This window comes from Rana temporaria, chromosome 7 (assembly GCF_905171775.1).
Source record: "Rana temporaria chromosome 7, aRanTem1.1, whole genome shotgun sequence".
In the NCBI taxonomy this organism is placed as follows: Eukaryota; Metazoa; Chordata; class Amphibia; order Anura; family Ranidae; genus Rana; species Rana temporaria.
Genome location: NC_053495.1, coordinates 119,968,422 through 119,994,974, shown reverse-complemented (window position 1 = coordinate 119,994,974; position 26,553 = coordinate 119,968,422).

Genomic DNA, 26,553 nt, shown 5'->3' with positions numbered 1-26,553 from the left:
TCAAAAAGGACTGGCCCAACCCTGACAAGAAAACCGATGCAGGAGCCCGCTTTAAAACTTCTTATAGGTTGGATTCTAAAGTTTCGTCCGAATGGCAAAATCCACCAAAGCTGGATCTGGCGGCTGCCCGGATGGTTAAAAAATCGCTGTTTCCCTCTGACGAATCCTCCAAATTGTCTGACCCCTTAGAACGCAAGGCGGATAGCTTAGCTAAAAAGAGTTATCTAGCTGCAGCCTCCACCTCAAAAATTGCAGCTTCCTCAATCCCAGTAGCTAGAGCCCTAAGGGTCTGTCTGAGTCAATTATCCTTAGATATAGAAGAAGGGGTGTCTAGAGAATCTTTGCTAAAAGATGTTCACATGATGAAGTCTGCTGCTGAATTTTTATGTGATGCCCCGGTAGATGTCCTAAAGTTTTCATCCAGATCCCTCGCTTTATCCAATGCGACTAGAAGGGCGCTTTGGATAAAGCAATGGACGGGTGACTTATCTTCTAAGTTCAGTTTCGTTAACATGCCCTTCCACCCTTCATCCATGTTTGGCCCTCATTTGAAGGACATCCTCAAATCTTACAACGAGGAGAAGGATGCTTCTTTTCCTGTAGAGAGGAGGAGGCCTAATAAACCTTTTTATGGAAGACCCAGATACTCCCCAAAGAAGAATTATTCCTTTCGGGGCAGAAGACCGTTCTATAAGAAAAAGCAGGATTCAACCGCGGCCAAAAAGCAGCCCTTCAACAAGCCCAAAGAAGCCTGACGCCATCAACACCTCTCCTCAAGTGGGAGGCAGGCTGAGGTTTTTTTCTCAGGTCTGGCAAAAGACATCATTGGATTCCTGGGTAACAGACATCGTCTCCAGAGGGTACTCCCTAGAACTGAATTATTTCCCTCCACAGAGGTTCATGCTCAACAAACCCTCCAACCCGGTGGTTCTAGAGTTAGTGGAGGATTTTATAAAAAAGCATGCTCTAGGAGAAGTTCCAGATCGGGAGAAATTTCAAGGTCTCTACTCCCCAATATTTCCAGTTCCCAAGGCCTCCGGGGGGTGGAGGTTAGTAATAGACCTCTCTTTCCTAAACCAGTTTTTCGTAAAACGCAAGTTCAGAATGGAGTCGATTCGATCTGCCATTGCGAACATAGAAGAGGGAGACTTCCTAGCGTCAGTCGACCTTCAGGACGCATACTTGCACATCCCCATCCTAAGATCACACAGGAAATATCTACGATTAGCTCTAATTTGCAACCATCAGATTCTCCATTATCAATTTACTTGCCTACCATTTGGCATCACCTCAGCACCTCGAGTCTTTACAAAAGTCGTGGTGGTCCTGACAGCAGCCCTTCGCCTACAGGGGATATATGTGACACCCTATCTGGACGATTGGCTAGTCAGGGCTCCCTCGGAAGTTGTGTTAAGGCAGCATCTTCTCGAGACCCTCCGAATGCTGAGCTCTCACGGTTTCATTGTGAACGTAAAGAAGTCCTCTCTGATCCCTACTCCAATCATTTCCTACCTTGGGTTCACGATAGACACCCTTCAGATGAAACTGTTCCTTTCTCCTCAGAGGGCTTCCAATGTCCAACAGGCAGTGCAGGATCTCCTGCAATCCAATCACTGCTCAGTGAGGAAGGCAATGAAAGTCCTAGGTATGATGACTTCGTCCCTGGAGGCTGTTTCATGGGCCAAAGCCCACTTCAGAATGCTTCAGAACTGCATCCTGTCCCAATGGGGCAGGAGCCGAGACTCTTTGGACAGGACTATAATCATTTCTCCTATAGTGAGGAAGGATCTCATTTGGTGGATACACCCTCAACGCTTCCGGGGGGGCAGATCCCTCAGGACTCCGATTCAGACAGTCCTCACCTCGGATGCTTCAGGCTCAGCCTGGGGTGCCCATGTAGGGGACCACTGGGTACAAGAGGCCTGGTCTCGGAGAGAGCTTCAGATGTCTTCGAACTTAAAAGAGCTTACTGCGATCAGGAAGGCACTCATTCATTTCAAGTCCGAAGTTCTCCACAAGTCAGTTCAAGTACAGTCAGACAATTTGGCATCAGTCTTTTACCTGAACAAACAGGGAGGAACACGGAGCCCCTCCATGCAAAGGGAGTGTGCCCGCATCATGCTCTGGGCGGAGGAGAACCTGGTTTCCCTAACGGCCACTCACATCAGGGGTGTGGACAATGTGAGAGCGGATTGGCTCAGCAGAAACTCGATCCTGCCAGGAGAGTGGGAACTAAACCCTCAGGTTTTCAGGAAGATCACCTCCAAGTGGGGTTTGCCCGAAGTGGATGCTATGGCGAACTCCCAGAACAAAAAGCTCCCCCAGTTCTGCTCCCTTTCCAGTATGGGGGACCCGCTAGCGATAGATGCTCTCTCGATAAGCTGGAGGAAACTTTTTGTCTATATCTTTCCCCCGACTCCGCTGATCCCGAAGGTGCTGCAGAAAATTCAGGACGAGAAGGTGAGAGCAGTAGTAATCATACCCTTCTGGCCCAGGAGGGCATGGTTTCCGCTAGCCTTGAATATGGCAAGGAACCAGGTCTGGAAACTACCCATCCAGAAGGACCTTCTTCTCCAATCGGGGATGCTACATCCGGACCTCGAGAAACTCCAGCTTGCGGCATGGAATTTGAACTCAGATCCTTGACAGCTCAAGGCCTGTCGCAGGAGGTTATAGCTACCCTCATGGCTTTGAGGAAGCCTGCTACCTTGAAAGTCTACAGCAGGGTATGGTCCCTCTACTCCGCCTGGTGCGCCAGGACTTCATCCTCACCTGAGCAGGTAGCATCTCTCTTACAATTTTTACAAGAGGGCTTCCAAAAGGGCCTAAAGCCAAACACCCTAAGGGTCCAGCTGACTGCTATTAACTCCTGCCTGAACGGAATATTTTCAAGAACTCCTGTCGTCAGCAGGTTTTTCAAGGCAATTAATAAAATAAGACCAGTCTTCCAAAAACCGTTGCCAGCTTGGAGCTTGCCCTTAGTACTAAAAAGGTTAACGTCACCTCCCTTCGAGCCTCTGGAGAGTTCGTCCTTAAGGTTCCTCACATTCAAGTGCACCTTTCTGGTAGCAATTACGTCCGCCAGAAGAATAAGTGAACTTCAGGCCCTGTCATCCAAGGAACCCTATCTCAGATTACTTTCGGACGCAGTAGTTCTAAGAACTATGCCGGGTTTCCTTCCCAAGGTTTCCACCTCCTCGAATATCAATCAGGAAATTGTGTTGCCTGTATTTAAAGATAGATCGGAAGATAACCTGCACCTTTTGGATGTAAATAGAATCATCTCTGCTTACTTGCAGAGAACCTCGGTGTTCAGACAGTCGGAGGCCCTGTTTCTACAGTTCCAAGGGCCAAACAAGGGGAAAAAAGCAAGTAAATCTTCACTGGTGAGGTGGATAAGAGACACTATCAAACACTGTTAACTTTTGGAAGGCAAAGATTCCCCTCTTCTCCTAAAAGCTCACTCTACAAGATCTACAGCTGCGTCCTGGGCCGAGAGGTATCAAATCCCAATGGACCAGATCTGTAAGGCGGCGACGTGGGCTTCACCGAACACCTTCATAAAGCACTACAGAATAGATGTAGTATCGTCCGAGGGATCGGCCTTTGGCTCGAGAGTGCTTCAGGCGGCCTTAAACCATTGATCCCCCCCTTTTTTTCTTTTTTGCACTGCTTTGCAAATCCCATTGTGTGCCGCCGTAGGACGACCAGGAATAGGAAAATTTATCCTTACCTGAAATTTTCTTTTCCTGTAGTCCGTAGGCGGCACAGCTTTCCCTCCCATTAAATTTACTCTATTGCTGCATAAAATACGTGTGTCGGTGTTCTTGGGAGCAGTTTATAGGGCGGGGACAGGTGGTCCCACTATGGTTAATCAATTAATCTAACTTGTCTCACTGCTAGTTTAGCTCTTTCTTCCTTTAGGGGTTAGAAGAAGGCTTAACCCATTGTGTGCCGCCTACGGACTACAGGAAAAGAAAATTTCAGGTAAGGATACATTTTCCTATTCACAGGCATACTATAGACACCCAGCAGGTACAATATTTAAAGGAATTTTTCATTTTTTTTTTTTTTTTTTATTTAAGTATCATTAAAATCACTGCTCCTGAAACTTTAGGTGCAAACTACAGAGCACACGGCCAGTACACACCAAGTAGCTTTAGGTGCAAACTACAAAGCACATGGCCAGTACACACCAAGTAGCTTTAGGTGCAAACTACAGAGGACACAGGCAATAAACCACGTAAGAATACTGCAGCTAGCACAATCACCTGCCTGCCAGTAAATTAGGAAGAACTGATCTAGCTAAACTATACAGTGTATAAATATATGTACAACACCCTGGATGTATATATATCCTCTACACCAAGGATCCTCAAACTGCGGCCCTCCAGCTGTTGCGGAACTACACATCCCATGAGGCATTGTAACACACTGACATTCCCAGACATGACTAGGTATGATGGGAATTGTAGTTCCTGAACAACTGGAGGGCCACAGTTTGAAGACCCATGCTCTACACACTGTAACATTAACTGACTATCCTGCCTGCTCTATCTAACTGCAAAAAATGACACTCTCTCTGTCCCCATTTAACCACCGCAGCACACTACACAAGGCTGACCTGCAGGCGGCCTTTTATACTGTGGGGCGTGTACTAAACCCCCTGAGCCAAACCCCCTGAGCCACCCTGACTTTGGCCAATTATGGCTCTGAAGCTTATGAAGACTCTGCCATAATGGCACGCATTGAACAAAGCGCATGTGTACAAAACGTGTCGTCAAGCAACTTATACAGCCTTCGGGTAACCACGTCCCAATACCACCAATTCTGGTCAGCATTCTGGCAACCATCTGTAGCCTTATCCACCATCTCAGCCAGTCAGCCAATTTCTGATCACTGCCACCTTGCTAAAGCTATACACTCTAGCATTTGTGACCAGTTCGGCAAGTGTTTGTGTATTTTGGGAGAAGACTACTGCCATCCATCACAATATCCTCCCGCGGCGGTGTCTCATCTGGCCTGACGTCACCGGCACGCGCAGGGTAGAGCTGCATCGCCATCTCTGCAGACCGCATGACCATAGACCAACTACACGCAGAGGAATGAGCTACACTTTCGGCAGCAGTACAGCAAGGCTATTGGCGCTCTCTGTCGCTCCCCCTGCTGTGAGAGAATTGTTTCACATTGGACACTTTCAGCTCCTTGTTGCTCCTTGTTGCTCAGCTGACCCATGGTGACACCGTAAGCTTTCTTTTTATTCCACTTCTTTGTTGTCGAATGAAACAAAAAGTGTAGCGCTAAACATGAACTATGGTGCACATAATAGTGTATAAACACAGTGCCAAAAAGATTATATTGAACAATTTAATAGTGCACAAATAAAACAAAATTAAGGGCAAAAAACAAACAACTGTCTGTAAATGAGCCAGAAATTGGTGTACCAAAAGAACTAGAAGTCTCTGTAGTGATATATAAATGAAAGTTCAAAGTTGATGATAATTCCAAATGTGGATAATGGATGAGGAACTGGATAAGGTAAAAACAACCACCGCCAGTAGGTAAAAGGCTTACCGGAATGTTCGAACCCTAAAGAACATACGTTCAGTGGGTCAAACAAGCTTTGTGTGGAATGACCACTGGAAACTGGATTATCAGCTGCACTCCGAACAGATAATTGGCAAACAAAACCGATGAGGAGAGGCAATCCTTATACTGTGTTCTTATATAGGCAGTGATTTAGATAATACCAGGATGTTATACCAAAATGTGCATAAGAAAATGGAAGAAGAAAAGAGGACACATAGCGTAATACTATATAAATAAGGAACTTTTAATGTAGTAGGAACACAAAATAGGAAAGTCAAATAGCGCTTATCAAAGTACTTGTGGCAACACTTCTTTGCTATCAACAGGATTGAATTTTATTTATGTTCTGAATAAATTTACCTTTTGAGCCTTCACCTGTAACCTCCAGTTATGGTTTTTATTTAGCTGCACTGGGTTTATACCCCATAATATTGACCATTATTCCCCCATTTCTCTTTTTTTTTCCACAAGTCTCCACATTTTTAGCACTGGTGATTTTTTTGTTGTGTATACGTTGCCACACTGGCTTCCAGTGGAGTCTACAAGTGGCCATTTTTACAAACATTACACATGCATAGACCACTGTTGTTGTCATCCTGATAAACACCATGCAACTATTGCTCAATCGAATGCATGTAAAAAGGGAATGACTGAAAAGATATATATATATGATATGCCATGCTTTATACAACTAAATGGTATTAAGTAGGTGTTTAGATCTACTGTAAGAAGCATTTAAAATACAGTCTCTAGAATATACATATAGTATTATGTGTTTGTAAAATCATCAGTTTTTCTAGCCTCAGCTTGTGCATTATGGTATTTTCAGCCAGTGGGGTTCCAACTTTATGTAGACATTGGATTAAAAAGAAATACAGGTAAACTATCCTTTGAATTTATTAAATAAAACAAATTTCAAAGAACCAATTAGCACCTTGCAAAGCCCAGCAAGGATGATGGAACCATCCATCTACTGTCTACTTAACTGGTTAGAATTTTGCTAGCCACATTTGTCACTACCTTATATGTGTTGCATTTCACAGCAGCTGATGTAATTTCTAAGTACTTAAATTCTCCTAGAGAAATCAGCAGCATAAATTGTCTGGGAATAGAATGCTAACATGTTTTACACAGAAATACTTGACTACAATCCAAATAAAACATTATTCTACAAGAATACCTACAAGATGCAGCAAGCTTATGCTTTAAAAAGTAAACATGTAAATCATGCTCATCATGCAGTTATATTAGCTACACATTTTGATACATTTTGCATTATAAGAATTGCTATACTAGAGTTCGAAGTACAGGTAAGGAGACTAAGTCAAGTTGAGCATGGGACAGCCAACAACAACCATGAAAAATTAAAACACAGAGGAATTTTGTAACTTAACTAATGGATGCCAAGAAGTGCTTTTTAGAGAGAAAGCTTTATGCAAGAAAAAAGTACAGCTCTGAATAGCTTTTCTTAGATAGCACTACAATTATAATTTTAATAAAATGAAAATTCATTATAACAACCAAAAACTTTCTTTAACCCCTTTGCGCCTAAGGGTAAAACAAATCTTAATGCCTAAGCACAATTTTGCAACTTTGACATGTGTTATACCTTGGGTTTTTTTCAGGACAAGTTGGGTTTTCATTTGGTGGTAAATAGTAATGGATATCTCCTGATTCTTTTTGTATTATCTGGCCAAAAATTTTAAAAATATATATATTTTTAATGTAACTGTATATTTCTTGGTATTGCCATAACCTAACATCAAAGAACAACCCAAAATTAATTTTCCTGCTCCTGACGATTGCAGGGATACCACATATGTGTATGTTAGTATGTTTTGTTTGTACCCGTAGTACAGCCCAGAAACAATAGTGTGCATTTTGCTTTTTATTTTATCCTACCTAAAACACACTGACACTGACACTAACTGACACTGATACTACAGTATATAAAAAAAACCCTGTCCAAAAAAAATACTTACAGTGACCGTTGGCTCTAACTTTGATCCAAACACCAACCCAGGGGCTGATCTAGAATAAACCTTGATTTAGGTATTTTTTTTATTATTATTATTTTTATTATTTTGAATTTTTTTCTACACATACTTTTTTTTCTATCTCTGCATGGACAGAGAAAAATACAATGTATCTGTCTCATACATTCACAGTGATTCACAGCCAATGTCAGGAAAGGTTCCACCCGCTAGTTATTCTATCTGATATTTGGCGTGCAGTACTGATGTCCACCAACAGGTGTCTCCTGGCAGATTGGAACTGTCAGGAGAGCCTTTCCCTGCTGGTGTTATGTGATATTTGGGCCGCAGTACTGGCGTCCACCAGCTGGTGGATCCTGGCAGTATGGCGCAGATATCTCCTCCTGCAGTTAGGAATCACCTGAACCTGATAGCAGGTAATGGTATAAAAACCTGACAAGTTCAAACACGCTTTGCCTTGGCTTCGTCTTGTGCCCTGATCTGAACCTTGATCCTGATCCTGAACCTGATCCTAAACCTATTTGTACCTGTTCCTATCAGTCCTGTATCCCTGCTCTGTTGTCTGATCCCTTCCACTCTCTCCCTGTCCGTTGCTCCTTGTCCCCCATCTGCTGATCTCCTGTTATGACCCTGGATTGGCTGAGACTACGATTCTGGTATTCCCTTTTGGCTATATATATATATATATATATATATATATATATATATATATATATACTGTATATATATATATATATATATACCCGTCTGATTGCTGTTATTTTGGGGTCTTGTCTAATATTGGTTTGTTGTGCACTGCGTGATATTGGAGGTGGTTGCGTTTACATATTATTCACTTTTCTTAATAAATTATTACTTTCTTCACCTACTGTATATACGTCTAGGTTCACTTTGTGCAATACACACAGTTCTGATCACATCTGATTCATGACAGCCAATTCACAGCCAGAGACTATTACAGCGATCAGATGACCTGGAATCCAACACATTCCAGGTCCCAATCATTTGAACGGGACCCAGGGCCAGGGCCACTGATAGGGGGGGACCACCAGCCCTCCTGTAGGGGGCCCAGGCACACAGAGGGGCCCGAACAGCAGGAGGAATCGGTGTGGTCAGGCAGAGGGGCAATTAGAGAAAGATGCCCTGTGCTGCTCTAAGCAGCAGCTGAAATCTGTTTTCTCTTCCTCCCATCGGCATTCAGCTGCTGCAGGGAGAGAGACACAGGGCATCGTTCCTTTAACCACTTGCCGACCTCCTCATGTACATATATGTCAGCAGAATGGCACGGACAGGCACATGTACGTACCTGTACGTGCTCCGCTTGACGTGGGTCGGGGGTCCGATCGGGACCCCCCTGGTACATGCGGAGGTCGGTAAGCCTCAGGGAGTGATCCAGGACGACGGCGCGGCTATTCGTTTATAGCCGCTCCGTCGCGATTGCTCCCCGGAGCTGAAGAACGGGGAGAGCCGTGTGTAAACACGGCTTCCCCGTGCTTCACTATGGCGGCGCATCGATCGAGTGATCCCTTTTATTAGGGAGACTCGATCGATGATGTCAGTCCTACAGCCACACCCCCATAAGTAGTAAATGCACACCAAGTGAACATTAAATGTTACAGCGCCCCCTGTGTTTAACTCCCAAACTGCAACTGTCATTTTCACAATAAAGAATGCAATTTAAATGCATTTTTTGCTGTGAAAATGACAATGGTCCCAAAAATGTGTCAAAATTGTCCGAAGTGTCCGCCATAATGTCGCAGTCACGAAAAAAATCGCTGATCGCCGCCATTAGTAGTAAAAAAAAAAAAAAAAAAAATGCAATAAAACTATCCCCTAATTTGTAAACGCTATAAATTTTGCGCAAACCAACCGATAAACCATTATTGCGATTTTTTTTTACCAAAAATAGGTAGAAGAATACGTATCGGCCTAAACTGAGGAAAAAAAAAATTATATATGTTTTTGGGGGATATTTATTATAGCAAAAAGTAAAAAATATTGCATTTTTTTCAAAATTGTCGCTCTATTTTTGTTTATAGCGCAAAAACTAAAAACCGCAGATGTGATCAAATACTACCAAAAGAAAGCTCTATTTGTGGGGGAAAAAGGACGCCAATTTTGTTTGGGAGCCACGTCGCACGACCGCGCAATTGTCTGTTAAAGCGACGCAGTTCCGAACTGTAAAAACACCTTGGGTCTTTAGGCAGCATATTGGTCCGGGGCTTAAGTGGTTAATTACTTCCCCCACACCGATTCCCCTCTCTGGTCTGCCCACTTCTGATCCCCCATGTGCCTCCCTGTTACTGTGCCAAGCCCACTCCTGTAGCACTGCCGGCGTCCCTATCCTGTAAATAAAAGAAAAAAAATTAACATTGTAATAAATCATTTTTTTTTTATTTTACAATTAAATAATTTTAAAAATGTAAATAAAAATCAAAAAATAATAATTGTTTTTAAATAAAAATGTAAAATAACTATTTAAAAAAGGGCTAATTCACACAGGTTCTTTGTTAGATTTGTATTAGCTAATAATAATTATAGTGTATTTTTAGTGAAAATATTGTTTTGATCTATTGGGGGAAGGGGGCGTCTGCCAGGTAGGCTGTATGGGGCCAAATGATTTCTAAAAGCAGCCCTGCCCAGGGCTCTTGGTGAGACCCTGGTCTCTGTGTTGGTCCCAGCACAAATGGAAATATACAAATATGCGGCCCTATGAAAAAAAAAGCCCAGTCCAGTGAGGCCACATATTTGCATACGGTCGGTGTGAAAGGGTTTCTTGAGAAAAATTACTTTTGGGTATTTTAAATAATTACATTTCCAGGCTAAAAAAAAAAGTAAAAACATTCATGCAGTAGCAAGTGAAGGAAGATTGGAAAGGACCCTAAACATTTTTGTTAGATGAATGAGAGGAAGAAAAATGTAAATATATGAATTGTCTCGAACATACAAATGTCATGTGATATAATGAATGTTTGAGATATGTGGCATAACTATACCACACACAAAATATAGCACTGGTTACCTGTGCATAGGCCGGGGTATTGCAGGATTGTAAAAGACTAGGGCACTTTTGGACTCCCCAAAGAGAGTAATAGTGCAGCTCATCTAGTGTACTGAAGGGAATAGTGGGTGTGATCGAATTGCATTAATAGTGGGAGAGGCATAGTTATATAAAACCCAAGCCTTCTTGTACCCATAACATTTAATTGGTGTGCCATAAGCAATAATCTGGCAGACAGGTATAAACCGCAGCACACTTATTAAAAAAAAAAGAAAATGAAACACTACCATTACAGATTCTGCCGCAGTTGTGGCCATTCCTGGTGTCACAGACCCAGAGCACCCCACAGGAGATGTGGGATACTTGCCCTGGGTGCTCAGTGTTCGCAACTCCAGTGCCATAGGCAACCTGCTGGTATCATTATTTTTTGAATTGTCCTTGTGCATGCTTGAGCCCCATTAGTAAAATATACTATTATAATTTAATCTGCATTGCATTATGTGTGTGTGTGTGTGTGTGTGTGTGTGTGTGTGTGTTTTCTAAGAATATCAACTTAGCATTTTTTTCCCTGAAAGAGTTAAAAAAAGGAGCAGAAGATTTGGGTTTAGGAGCAAAAATGAGCCATGAGAGGTGAGTGATGTAAAATATATGAGCTGTCAGAGGAAGAGAGTCACATACTCAGGCGGAATTATTGCAAAGAACAGCAGAGTGGATGAGACCTGTCAACCAGTATGCAGTATGTCACTAACACAGGGTGACAAAGACACCTCTAATCAACTCCACTCAGCTCATCCACATTACAGAAAAGAGACTAGAAATTCATTATGATCAGACAGGTGGATAAATTAGATAATATACAAATTGATAGATAGATAGATATATTGATAGAAATAAAGATCTCTCTCTCTCTTTTTTTTTTTTAATTGTTGAGCCTTAGAACAGGTGGATCTTATGTGATGTCAAAATGCAGCATATGTCTGCATGCACATTGCACAGTAAGCACTCTTTATCAGGGTCAGGAATGAGGTTAGGCCATAGATCAGATAGCAAAGCATGCTGGGACGGTACCCCATTTTTTGGTCACAGTGGTGTTCTAGATTAGAAGATGTACTCATTAACATTTAACCTGAACTTCAAAGAATAATGTCCCGACCATGCTTCTGCATGGCTATTAAGAACTGTATTGTGGGAATAATGTGATTGTTTCAGATTAAGTTATCGTATGAAAGATATGAACATATGGATATCCAGTTAGTTGGCAAACATTTTCATTACTTGATTGCTCTTCAATTGGATGAAAGCATTTCTGCTTAACCACTTAAGACCCGGACCAAAATGCAGCTAAAGGATCTTGCCCCTTTTTGCGATTCGGCACTGCGTCGCTTTAACTGACAATTGCGCGGTCGTGCGACGTGGCTCCCAAACAAAATTGGCATACTTTTTTCCCCAGAAATAGAGCTTTCTTTTGGTGGTATTTGATCACCTCTGTGGTTTCTATTTTTTGCGCTAAAAACAAAAAAAATGCAATATTTTTTACTTTTTGCTATAATAAATATCCCCCAAAAATATCTATAAAAAAAAATATCTATTGATACGCCGCGTAAATTCAAAGCTGCGCCGGCGTATCTTCTTTCTGTATTCAGAAAGCAAGATACGCCGAAATTAGGCTAAGATCCGACTGGCGTAAGTCTCTTACGCCGTCGTATCTTAGTTGCATATTTACGCTGGCCGCTAGGTGGCGCATCCGTCGATTTCAGCGTAGAATATGCAAATGAGCTGGATACGCCGATTCAGAAATGTACGTGCGCCCGGTGGATTTTTTTATGTCGTTTGCGTAAGGCTTTTTCCGGCGTAACGTTACTCCTGCTATATGAGGCATAGCCAATGTTAAGTATGGACGTCGTTCCCGCGTCGAATTTTGAAAATTTTACGTCGTTTGCGTAAGTCGTTCGCGAATAGGGCTTTGCGTAAATTACGTCCACGTCGAAAGCATTGACTATTTGCAATGTGATTAGGAGCATGCACAATGGGATACGTTCATGGATGGCGCATGTGCTGTTCGTGAGAAACGTAATTTACGTGGGGTCCTGTTTTATTTACATAAAACACGCCCACCTCTTCAGAATTTGAATTTGGCGCGCTTACGCCGGCAGATGTACGCTACGCCGCCGTAACTTAGGGCGCAAGTTCTTTGTGAATCCAGCCCCAGCCTCACTAAGTTATGGCGGCTTAGCGTATCTGAGATACGCTACGCCCGCACAAACTTATGGGGGGCTTTCTGAATCTAGCCCATAGTTTATTGTGAAAATAACATTTGCAGTTTGGGAGTTAACCACAGGGGGCGCTGTTGGGTTTATGTGTGACCTGAAGTGTGTTTACAACTGTAGGGGGGTGTGGCTGTAGGTGTGATGTCATCGATTGTGTCCCCCTATAAAAGGGATGACACGATCGATGCTGCCGCCACAGTGAAGCACGGGGAAGCCGTGTTGACACATGGCTCTCCCCGTTCTTCAGCTCCGGGGACCGATCGTGGGACTCCAGGGGCGATCGGGTCCGCGGCTCCCGCGGTCCGGGCCACAGAGCTTTGGACCGGGTCCAAAGCTCCCGGGACCCACGGCTGGGCTTAAAGGACAACATACCTATACGTTGATGTGCCCAGCTGTGCCATTCTGCCGACGTATATCGGCTTGAAGGGGTCCTTAAGTGGTTAAAGTGTTTGTTACCCCAACATTTAATATTCCTGATATGGGCCTGCTGTACCATGTACTTGTATTGAGAAAGTATCCTGTTCTCTTTGTATTGCTTCCTTTATGGGAAATCCCTGGTGTTCCTGCCAATGCCTCTGCTTTCCTATTAACCTCCATAGCAGTAATCCCCAGTTGGGCTCAGGGGGGAAATTTTTTATGCCAAAAGCGGTATCCCCAAGCCAGACTCGGGATTGCATTGCAGGATACAGGGGGAAGTTACTTACCTTGTCCCTGGATCCTACGATGTGTCCCCGCTGTGTGTGCGGGCTTCTCCACTGTGTCTCTTCACTCCGTTCCCTGCGACGTTATGACGCACGGGGACGGAGTTCGGTGCCAAATTCAAAAAGTGAAAAACACAATACACATACAGTATACAGATTATGAAATAAATACACACCCCCTTTGTCCCTAGTGGTCTGCCCATTGTCCTGCATGCAGTTTTATATAATAAAAACTGTTCTTTCTGCCTGGAAACTGAAAAGTGCTTTTAGACCAGCTAGAACACAGCGATAATAAATTAGAATCACTTGCAGAATTGAGCGATAATGATTTGTGGGGAAATTCGTCATCAAACAATAAAAATAATGACAGCGACAATTCTGCAACTGAGCAAATTTCAGTGTTTTTGATTTGATTACATTATTGAATAATTATTACGTCAACAGAATGGTACTCCTGGGCACAAGAACGTCTATATACAATTCCCCTTTAAGGAAGTGGCATGGTGGACGTGGGCCCGCCCGCCGCAAGCTCCTTGAGCCCGACCGCAGGGTCCTGTGGACTCGATCGCTGTGGAGATACCCGCGATCATCTCACGGTGAGGAAGAACGAGGAGATGCTGGTGTAAACAAGCATCTCCCCGCTCTGCTGAGTGACAATGACACTAATCACCACTACCTGTAATCGGAAGTGGTGATCACTGTCTTGTCACACACAGCCCACCCCCCCTACAGTAAGAATCACTCACTAGGGCACACTTAAACCCTACAGTGCCACCTAGTGGTTAATCCCTTCACTGCCAGTGTCATTTTCAAAGTAATCAGTGCATTTTTATAGCACTGATCGCTGTGAAAATGACAATGGTCCCAAAAATGTGTCAAAAGTGTCTGATGTGTCCACCATAATGTCGCAGTCATGATAAAAATCGCTGATCGCCGCCATTACTAAAAAAAATATTAATAAAAATGCCATAAAACTATTCCCTATATTGTAGACACTATAACTTTTGCGCAAACCGATCACTAAACGCTTATTGTGATTTTTTTTACCAAAAGTATTTAGAAGAATACGTATCGGCATAAACTGAGGAAAAAAAACGTTTTTATATATATTTTTGGGGGATATTTATTATAGCAAAAAGTAAAAAATATAGATTTTTTTTCAAAATTGTCGCTCTATTTTTGTTTATGTTTCACTGGCGATAGAAATACCACACTGAGAATTTCAAGTGTGACACTGAAAAAAAAAAAGTCAGGAAATTTTCCTTTGATTTACAATTACCCAATCCGTAACTGTCTGTTGTTTCTTCTAAGCCATTCCTATAATAATTACCAATGTTTCTATTTTCCTACTTATTATACCCCCTTTATTGTGTGTACAGCCGTTAGACAATCCGATTATAATGCACATTGTCCTAGCAGATGGAGTCCTTATGGTTTCTCTATACATGGCAGCATAAGCTCTGTTGGAGGGAGATAGAGTCTGCTCTGTTCGCTATTACTTCAGGCCTATAATTTTATAAACAGTTGATGCATGAAAATAATAATGTGTATTCCATTCAGACTCCATTTCAGTTAAGTTAGCATTAAACTACCGTACAATTATCCTTTCATTGCAATGTGCAGCTTACATACAGGAGGCTGGCTTGTCTACACTCCATGTGGAGTTGTGACATATTACACTCACAGTATTCCTTCATATTTTTTCCACTGACATTTAACCATGTTGCTGCCTTTTTAGGGGATAAATAGGGGCCAACAGAAAATGCAAAAATTAAAATGTTACATCTACTATGATTTGTGAATTCACCTGTGCAGGTTTGTTCCTTAAAAAAACAAGGCGCAGAAAACAAACTGCAAAATTTGGTTGGTATGGGCTCTGCACTGTGCAATTCAAAATTGTTGAAATGTATTATAGGGATAATTTACACCAACCAATTTACACATTAATATGGATAAAAAGCAGCACTGCTCCTATACTCCGGTCAGATATACCAGCCAGTTCAAATAGGGTCATTGATAAGAGCACATCAAGTCTGTCCATATAACCACAAATGTTTCCCAGGACCACACCTCAATATAGTGAATCACAAAACAAATGGTCACAAAATGCCTTCAGCTTGTTCTCCATCTATCAGGAGAGCCCCTTAAACATGTTTCTCCAATGAAAGGCTTAACCATGAAGGCCTCTATGAGCCATTTTGCAATTATTTGTTTTGTGATTCACTATGTTGGTGTGGTCCTGGGAAACATTTGTGGCACATTAAAATGGGTTTCGACTTCCGGTTACGGCGCCGCATGGAGTAGCTGCTTCTCTCCTCGGCTCCCGCAACAGGCCCAAAATCTGCCTAAAAAGCCAGCCTGAGCCGCCCCAAGCACCCCCACCTACCTCCGGGCATCATCCTCCCCTGAATGGACTGCTTTGTGGAGAAAACCGGCGCACGCACACACACACGGCCCTGAAGACACTGCCGGCCCAGCTGCAAATCGAGGCCCCGGTCTTGGCCTGCTCGGACGTGTCGGCTAACACACAGATGGTGGCTATGGAGGTGAGCTGCACAACCTCCTCCCCCTCCGCACATGCTTCTCCACATGCCTCCCCACAGGCCCTTTCATCTGCCTCTCAATTGCAGCATGATGGGAACAATAATATAGAGTGCATAGCACAGGCTGTGGCTGCTCTCCTATCCCCTATAATTGCCACATCTGTGGAGAAGGCAGTCAATGCAGGGATGGCTCAGATCAAAGCCCAGCTGGGGGAACACAACACCAGAATTAATGAACTAGAACACCGCTTATCTAACGTGGGAGAGGAGCTATACCAGGCTCAAGCCACGGAACAAGCTCAAGACAAGACAAATCAGTATATCATCCAAAAGCTGGATGACTTGGAGAATAGGTCCTGAAGGAGCAACCTGCGATTTGTAGGTATCCCGGTATCGCTGCAAACAGCTGCCCTTTCTGAACTCTGCGCCATACGCATTCCGGAAGTGCTAGGCCTTCCAGGCCCCTGCACAGTGGATCATCAACGCGCTACCTCGCGCTGAAATGGGAGTCGTAACTCCAGTTCCTGCTCCTTACTGTTAAAAGGTCGCATATGATGCAGCACCTCAGGTTTGACTCAGTTTATATGCTCACCCTGTCGTTACACCTTTTCCGGCAGTTCTCATAGTTGCTGATTACGCCATCACGGTGGTCAAGTATGCAATACTATGTTCTACGTTCCCTTTGTCTCGGCCAAGAAGGCTTATTTCTATATCAAATGCTATTAATATGTTTTACTACCCCACCTTGCCTCACTGTGTATAGCCTCACCGCTCTCCCATCAATCACGACTAGAATCAGTCGCCAAACAGCTAGTATTTGGCAATGGGCACTCATGTATCACTCTATAAGGGCCCTGTATTAGGAGCTGGCTTACACAGTGACTCCATGCGTAAAAAAGTGAAGTTTCTTGGATTACATGTTTTATTTTTATTTTTGTTTCAGTTTTCCCCCCTCATCCCCCCCTCTCTTCCCTTCTCACATCACCCCAGGGCACTCGTACAACAACAGATCCCTTAAAATTTCTTTCCCATCGCAAACATAGCTTTTTATCTCCGTATAGGGGTATATTCCTACTGCACTACTTACACAGTGACAAGGCTGACACACCGGCCCAATTCCCTTCTGAAATCCCCCCAATATGAAAATTGTCTCCTGGAATGTAAAAGGCCTTAGATCCCCTAATAAGAGAATGTAGGTCCTCCGACACCTCAAAAGCATTAAAACTGACATTGTCCTACTCCAGGAAACTCATTTGTCAACCCCATATTTTCAATGCATGCAAAAGCTCTGGGTGGGCTCAGTCATAGGTTCAGATGCCATTGGGTGCAAGGCAGGAGTTCTGCTGCTGATGCACAAAAACCTCCCCTGCACAATCTTATCCATCCAGTCAGACAGCAAGGGACGTTTCCTTTCAGCGCATGTCCAATTAGGCTCCAAGGAAATAGGGATTTCCAATATCTATGCCCCCAATAACCCCGGTAAACCCTTCTACAGTGAACTGTCTTCATGGCTGCTTTAGAACACCCACCTTCCTCACATAATTGGAGCAGACTTCAATGATATCCTACACCACACTGATGACAGGTCTTCCCCCAAACGCCTTAGGTCTGGCACTGGCCCCACAGCCCCTACACACTTTGCGTCCACCATGGACTCCCTTTACCCCCAAGACCTTTGGCGCCTGACACACCCAGCTGACAGGGAATTCACCTTTTATTCCAACCCCCATAATGTATTCACCAGAATTGACTATTTTTTTGGTTTAGATAACCTAATCCCCATGCTATCTGGTGCTGACATTCATGACATTGCCATTTCTGACCACGCCACAATCTCAACACACCTTTACAATCTTGACTTACCCCAACATCTGGCGCTTTCCTTCATACCTCCACAATAACGTTGATTTTCAGCAACTTATGGACAAAGCATGGACTAAGTATTCAACGACCAACGCCCCTCACTCTGATGACCCGAATCTCTTCTGGGATGCCTGGAAATGCATTCCTCAGAGGACAGACCATCTCTTACGCTACCTCCTTCAAAATAAATACTTTATTGAATTTCAAACTGGTCAGTGCGTGACTCCATCAGGCACAGAGATCCCTTTATACTCTAGATACCCCTGACAGCAGAAATGAATGGCAAATAGCCAAGAAGGCTTTTGACACATGGGCAGATACCCTTGAATTAACTAAAAAGGTGCACTTAGATGCCACCCTCCACAAGTTTGGAAATAAAGCAGGTAAACTACTGGCCAGGCTTTGTAAGGGAACCTTCTGCCTCACATTACATCACTGCTAGATAATGATGGTAAGGTACATGTCACACCTCAGGCGATAAACAGGACAGGATAGACAGACAGTCAGCACATACTTTCCTAGAAAACATAGACATTCCTAAAATATCTCCCACACAATTAGAAGCTCTTAATGCTCCCATCTCTCTGTCCAAAATTTCAAACACCATCCACAACTTGACTCCCCAGGTCCTGACGGATTCACTGGTGAATTCTACAAAACCCTACAACATATCACAGAACCCACTCTCCACAAGGTCTACAACGGTATATGGTCCGGCGGTTCATACTTACAAATGGCAATCAGGCCATAATTAAACTACTTTCTAAGAAAGGGAAAGATTCCCAAGACCCAAGCTCCTATAGACCCATCTCCCTATTAAACCTAGATGTTAAAATCCTATCCAAAATTATTGCCACTAGACTTGTTGACATTATCCCCTCCTTGATACATCCCACCCAATCAGGCTTTGTGAAAGGCAGAACAGCTACGCTGAACATCCGCAAGGTCATGTTGGCCTTGGATCATGCTAAACTCAATCCCGAAGTGGACTACGCTATCATTACATTAGACACAGAGAAAGCCTTCGATAATGTCAGCTTCAAATGGCTTTCCTTGGTGATGGCAAAAATGGGCTTCTCAGGCCCCTTCACCCACCTCATTACCTCCATGTACACTGCCCCTGCAAGGGGAAAGGGAAATAGCCGCTCCAGGTGGGAACCCAGACGAACATCCACCGTTGCAGACAACTCAGGTGCAGGCAATGCACTTAGTAAAGCAGGAACAAAGATTGTCTCTGGACAGCCGCACACTGAACAAATTGTAGCCTTTATTGAAAAAAGGACAGCACTACAAGTCACAGCAAAGCGAAATAAAATAAAACCCAACTACTGACGCGTTTCGCACTAACATTAGTGCTTAGTCATAGCTAAAAAATACAACAAATGATAACAAATATATATACAACCTTAATGAAACCATATGACTGAAGACCTGAGAAAACAGATGGTGTCTAATTGTCTAATTAGTTGACAAACCAATCAGTGAATGGAAGTGTCATGTGAAAAAACCCTCTAGGCCAGCCAGGTTAGTGGTGGCAGGCCTACTCTCCGATGAATTCCGCCTTCACAAGGGCACTCGGCAAGGCTGTCCCTTATCCCCTCTCCTCTTTAACATCACTCTAGAACCCCTTTCCAGATACCTAGCTCACATAGCCTCCCTGAATGGCATCAAAATTGGCCAACACGATCTCCGCACCTCACTATTTGCAGATGATGTCCTTATATTTTCGGTCAACCCCTCCTCGGACATGTCCACCATTGAATGGATATTTGACGAATTTAGATCATACTCAGGCCTCCGCATAAATTATGGCAAGAGCGAAATCCTCTCCATAGGAACTACAACTAATCCTCCCTAGGTCCAAAACTCCATCTTCTCAGTCGCCAAATCTCACATCACCATCTTGGAATCAAAATAGGGAAACTGCCCTCCTCCTTATACCACCTCAACTACCCCCCTCTGATTACGAAAACAACTCAGGAATTGATTAACTGGATGGATCTGCCCCTCTCCCTCCTGGAAAGATGCCACCTGGTAAAAATGGTCAGTTTTGCTAGATTAGTATACCCACTGCAAACTATCCCTCTACTCCTTCATCATAAAGATGTCAAAATCCTCAATTCTGCCATAACTAAATTCGTTTGGCATAACAAAAGACCACGTAAAGAAACTCTATCTTCCCAGACATGAAGGGGGTATTAGTCTTCCGAATGTACGAACCTACAATGTAGCATGTCTTCTGAGAATTAGCCTAGACTGGATATTGCAAACCTCCCGCTATTCTAACTACTCTATGGAGGCTGCAATGGCCCATCCATATTCACTAGCGGCCCTTCTCCACTGCAAGTGGAAATCAGTTCCACCTTTGTACCAACACAACCTCCTGTTGAGACACTGCTATTGCCTGGAGGGAAGTCCGGGAAGAGCCTCATGCTCTCTCCTTATATGTCAATCCACCTGTCAATACAGGGGAACCCCAGCTTTCCTCCTGGACTGGATTATAAGTCGTTCACCATCTGGCTGGAAAAAGGCCTCACAAAATTTGCCTCCATGTGTGATGTAGCAACTGGGCGACCTCTACCCTTCTCAACCATTGCTAGAACTTTTTCACTTCCGCAATCATGAGCGTTCCATTTTGGACAGTGCTTCCGTTGTTTAAAGGACGCATGCAGAGGGGAGTCTAAAAGATTCAAACCAAACTTCACGGACCTGCTACTTCAAGAAGGCTCCTTTAGAATCTCGAACATTTATAAACCTTTGCTGCAAAAAAAAACATCCCTCTGACAACCTCCTTTGTCGCCAATTGGGGAAAAGACTTCCCGAATGGAGATCTAGCGGACAAAATCCTTCAAGGTCTCAACACGGTACAATGAAACGTGGAGGGAAACCCAGCTGAAGATCATACACCGAGCATATATACCCTTCCTCTCTTCCAAAATGGATCTGAATGCTGCCTTATGCCCTCTCTGCCAGCAACCGAAACCGTCCCTGTCTCATCGTTTCTGGGCATGCTCCTACATCTCCACCTTTTGGGATCAGGTACTATCATACATTTTTGAAGTAACACTATTAAAACTCCCAAAGGATCCACTGCTTCTCATCTTTGGCCACTGGGACCCCCAACTCCTCCCTTGGTCCCATAATGCAACTACATCTACAACTGCCACTGAAAGCTCGAAAAAACTCCCCTCCCACAAGGACTGGTTGTTGATTTGCCTTTTGATCGCTCGGAGAGCTATTCTAAAAACTGGACTTCATCGCATTGCCCTAATATCGCCCAAATCAAACGGCAACTCATACTCCTTATATTTAAAGATCATTTCAACACCGATTTCAGACATGAAAGATCTAAATCACGTTTTTTCTCCAGGTGGCAAACCTTCATGCTCTCAGTTCTCTTTTCAGAGGAATTTTCCAACTTTGACCAATTTTCGTTCTCTTATTTTGGGTCTTCTCCTCTCTCGAGCCCAGAGGAGGCGGTCTCCTCTGACAGATAATCTACCACCAGGGGATTCTAACGGTCATCTATATTCAACTTACCCCACAAGCCTCTTCCCACTGTCTTTACTATCGGGAGGATGCACTGCAAAGGACTTTTGGACAAGGCAAGTGGAGATTCCCAGCCAAGGATCATGTTGGGGTGAACAGCCCTTTTAGCACTTTGGCCTTACTACACAGAGTCAAGGAAGACCAGTCTCCTTGCAGTTGAGCAACAGAGCAACAGTTGCCTATATTCAGCTCCAGGGTGAAACGCACAGCAATATGCTATTGAGAGAGGTGAAACCCATAACGCCTGGAATGGAAGATCACCAGCAAAATTCCAGAAGTAGTTTACCTCCAAGCGGATTTTTTGAGCAAGTGCAAGCTTCCCAGAGCACAACGAGTGGGTCTACGTCCCAGCTGGTCCACAGGTGGGTCCTACCACAGACAGACAGACCTCCTCGTTTCCCACAGTAATCACAAACTTTGGGTATGTCTGACTTTGTTTTGGTACCCCAAGGCGCAGGGGGCAGATGTTCTGGTCTCTCCCTGAAACTGCAATCTGACCTTTATATTTTTCCCAACATTTCCGGTAAATGAGATTCCACTTGAGGCTGTCAAGGGAGAACATAGTTGTCATAGCCAGTCCTCCATATTGGCCAGGAAGCCCTCAATTTTCCCTGGCCATTCATTTCCGGATCCAGAAGACATTTCCCCTCAATAACATATGCAGTCTGTGGCTGCGAACAGGGGCACTAAAGGGGGAGGATGGGCAACTCCGGTTGATCCAGTTTCACTCCAAAGTGATCTCTACTTTGTTGTGTGCAAGAAGACATTCTACCTACAACATCTAGGCCTAATTCTGGAACAAGCTTGCTTTTTCTTGGTAGGGTGAGACGTTGATCCTACTGCCCTTCCAGTGTCAGCTGTTCTATACTTCCTCCAGGCCTTAGGCTATCCTCACATAGCTCACAAGTGTCAGCTATATCGGCAATATCACATTTTAATGGGCCGAGAATCCTTCAGTTTGCACAACTTTTGAGGGCAGTCGCGAGGAGTCGGTCACCAAGGAAAATGAATCTATTGGAGTTGCTGGATCTCATATCAGTTCAATTGTTTGTTCCAACAAAGCAGTGTTTGGTTCAGGCCATCACTTTCAAGGCAGTATCAATTGAAAAAAACTTTAAGCAGAGGGTTATCAGAGATTCAAGCTCTTGCAAAGTAAAAAAAAAATAATAATATATATATATATATATATATATATATATATATATATTGTGACAGGAAGTCAGGTAAATATGTGGGTGTTGTCACAAACGGGACATACATTTCTGCCTTGCTTAGACGATACACTAATCATTATTAGGCGTCGGCTGCGAGAAATAGCCAGGAAAGGTTGGAGAGCGCTGGAAGACTTCAGCTGTTCAGAATGAGGCAATTGAGGCCTCTATAAGTAGCCCAGAGGATTGCCACTAATTGGCTGCATCATTCCTGAGGCTTTGTGAGTAGGACAGCAGCACTGAAGATCTTATGAGGAGGTGAGGAGAGGATTGATTTTTCTGTGTGATGAAAATCAAAAGACTATTGTTTTGTGCTGTACGACCAGCACTGTCTGCCCAGCGCTAGGCTGAGTCAGACTCCATAGATAGGTTCCTGTGTGGAAGGTAGAACCCCCACTCTTGCTCAGCTAAACAGTGAGGAGCTTTGTGAAGACCTATTTGAAAGAGTCCCCATACCTGTGCAAAATGCTTTGAGTGGTGCTGAAATGAACATGGATGAAATTGATCAGGTGATCATAGTGGGTGGAGCCACTTTGTGTACCTAAAGTTCAAGAATGTCTTCTTAAAGCAGTGGGCAAGGAGGAGTTGGGAAAGAACATAAATGCAGATGAAGCAGCAGCTATGGGGGCTGTATATCAAGCAGCTGCTCTTAGCAAAGCATTCAAAGTTAAGCCATTTGTAGTTCGAGATGCAGCCAAGGAAAATACTTGTTTTTGTGGTGCTGTAGCCAAAAAGCAGGAAAGGACAATTGAAGAGCCCTCCATAGGCCGAAGAAGCTGTGCCATTTTGCCTTTCATAGAGACTCAAAAGCTTTTCTGTCCTCCGCAGAATGTGGCCACAATTGGAGGTGTGAGAAGCCCAGCCATGGAAGCGGACTATTACAGCCCCAAACACACAGATGACGGTGGTGCAACCCCAGTTCAAGATGAGCGTGACTCTGATGATGAGGGAAATAACAGACAACATGGATCAGATGTTGAAAGTCCAGTGCATCGATATGAGAATGAACAGCGATGATGACATGAAAGGAGGAGGCAGCAGATCTGAGAATGAAGCAAATGATTCAGAAGATGATGAACCTAGGGAGCGAACATCCAGCGATGTAGAAAATGGTAGCAATAATCGTAATGCTAGTGACTCTGAAAATGAAGATGCTCAAAATCACATTGCCAGTGATTCGAATGATGAGCCAACCAGACAAAAAGCAGTGGTGATGATGATACACCTGTGAAAGGAGGAGCCAGTGACGCAGAGGAAGAAGAAGAAGACAATGAAGATGATAAACATGATATCAGTGATACCTTCTCAGAGCCAGGTTATGAAAATGATTCTGTTGAAAACTTGAAAGAAATAACTGCCGTGTCATCGAGGAAAAGAGGAAAGCGAAGGTATTTCTGGGAATATAGCTAGCAATTAATGCCTTCTCAACATGAAGGGATGCTGAGACCGTCTGAATGGGACAGAGACACGCTTCCCAGTAATATGTACCAGAAGAATGGTCTGCATCACGACAAGTACACTCTGAAGAAATCTCGCAGGACAAATGTGGAAGACCTGACTCCAAATCCAAGAAAACTTCTGCAGATTGGTGGTGACCTGCGTAAACTGAATAAAGTAATCAGTGACCTAACACCCGTATCGGAGCTTCCTGTCACTGTCAGGCTGCGATCTCGTAAGGAGAAAAACAAGCTGGCTTCCAGAGCTTGCCGTCAAAAAAAGAAAGCCCAGTATGAAGCCAATAAAGTGAAGCTGTGGGGCCTGAATACTGAATATGATAATTTGCGGTTTGTGATCAATTTAATTAAACAAGAGATAATGACACAAATACAAATCCCCTGGGTGAAATGAGCTTTGGATTCTCTCCAGGTACTACCTCGTGGGTAGACAGTTTGAACTGGTGACGGATCATGCCCCATTGAAGTGGAGGGCACAGACCAAAGATTTAAAGGCTTGGATTGAAGATTTAAATGAGCTACAACTAAAGCTTAAAGAGGCCCTAAAAACTAGCAAGGCTAGAGAGAATAACCTCACAGAAGACCTTGAAAACCTAAACCAAGAGTTGTGAACAAAGCAGAGAACCCTTAATAAGCAACAGAAGGAAAAAGATGAAGTAAACAAGGAAAATGAGGAACTGAAAAAAAGGGTGAAACGTTTGATGAGAAGCATACAGAGCAAGTCCGATCTGGACAGTAAACAGAGCATGATAGATGAGCTTCAGAAGAAAATTAAAAAGCTTGAACTGGTAACGCATCGCCCCGGTGCTAAAATGGGGAATGCAGATGGGTTGTCCCGAGTATATGCCTGCCTAGCAACCTGTGTTGCTAGGCAGGGGGTATGTGACAGGAAGGGGGTATGTGACAGGAAGTCAGGTAAATCTGTGGGTGTTGTCACAAATGGGACATACATTTCTGCCTTGCTTAGACAATACACTAATCATTATTAGGCGTCGGCTGCGAGAAATAGCCAGGAAAGTTTGGAGGGCGTTGGAAGACTTCAGCTGTTCAGAATGAGGCAATTAAGGCCTCTATAAGTAGCCCAGAGGATTGCCACTAATTGGCTGCATCATTCCTGAGGCTTTGTGAGTAGGAGAGCAGCACTGAAGGTCTTATGAGGAGGTTTTTCTGTGTGATAAAAATCAAAAGACTATTGTTTTGTGCTGTACGACCAGCACTGTCTGCCCAGCGCTAGGCTGAGTCAGACTCCATAGATAGGCTCCTGTGTGGAAGGTAGACGCCCAAAGTGGCTAGGGTTTATTTTATGTTTGATTTTGTTTATGCTGTTTGGATGCTTGCAATTGTTTTCCAGCAAGATGGAAAAATAAACCAAAAACTTTGTTTTCAACCGTCTTCGACTGCCTGTCTGTATAAATTCAGTGTGTGGTGAACCCATCCAAAGGGTCACACACCCCGCTACCGAGCTAACCCCTTACTATATATATATATATATATATATATATATATATATATATATATATATATATAATTTTCTTTCCAGAAAGAGTAGAGTTGGGTCTTGTAGACCATCTTGCTTTAAATGTAGCAAGAGCCTGCTATTTAACAGACAGCTGGACGTTGCCTAACTTTCCAGAACATCACACAGGAAAGCCATCAGTCCACAATTGTCCCTTTCAGGTCATCTAAATAAACCTTTTGTGATTCCAGCTGGGAATCGTCAAGGGAAAGAGGTTACTGCCTGGACCCTAGCAGGCTGTCAGAACCGTTAAGGTAAGTACTCACCGAGGCCGAGATGCCGAGGGCGGCTACCTTTGCGACTCTGTGCACCTCACCCCCTGGAGGTGGAGACAGCGAGGAGGGGCACAAAGAGGCACCGGCTGCCTGCAGCGGGAGGTCACTTGAAGGTAAGTCACGGAAGATGCGATCTGGAAACTCCGGTGAGGCTGAAGCAGGTAGAAGCAGCGATGCAGGAACAAAAGCAGAATCAGAAGACAAGCCAGGTGATCAGGGATTCTGGAAGGTAGAGAGTCCAATGAAACAGAGCCGGTGGTCAAGGAGTGGAGACGTAAGCAGATCCGATAAGCAGGCCAGGGGTCAAGTGCAGGAGAAGGCAGAGAATAGTCAAAGTCCAATCCGGGTCAAACAGGTCAAGGTATTCAGGTTTCAAGGTTCTTTCAACAGGGTAAAGCTGACAACAAACCAGCAATTAGCAAGGAGGAAGGGGCTGGCTTAAATAGGCCGCTCAGGCCACTGATTGGTCCACAGTAGTACAGATTCAGAACCAGGCTCCAACGGACAGCAAGCAGAATAACACTGAGCAGTGGCTCAGTGGCGAAGAGCTGGAACTGTAATGGAGAGGTCCTAGGTTCGATTCCACCCAG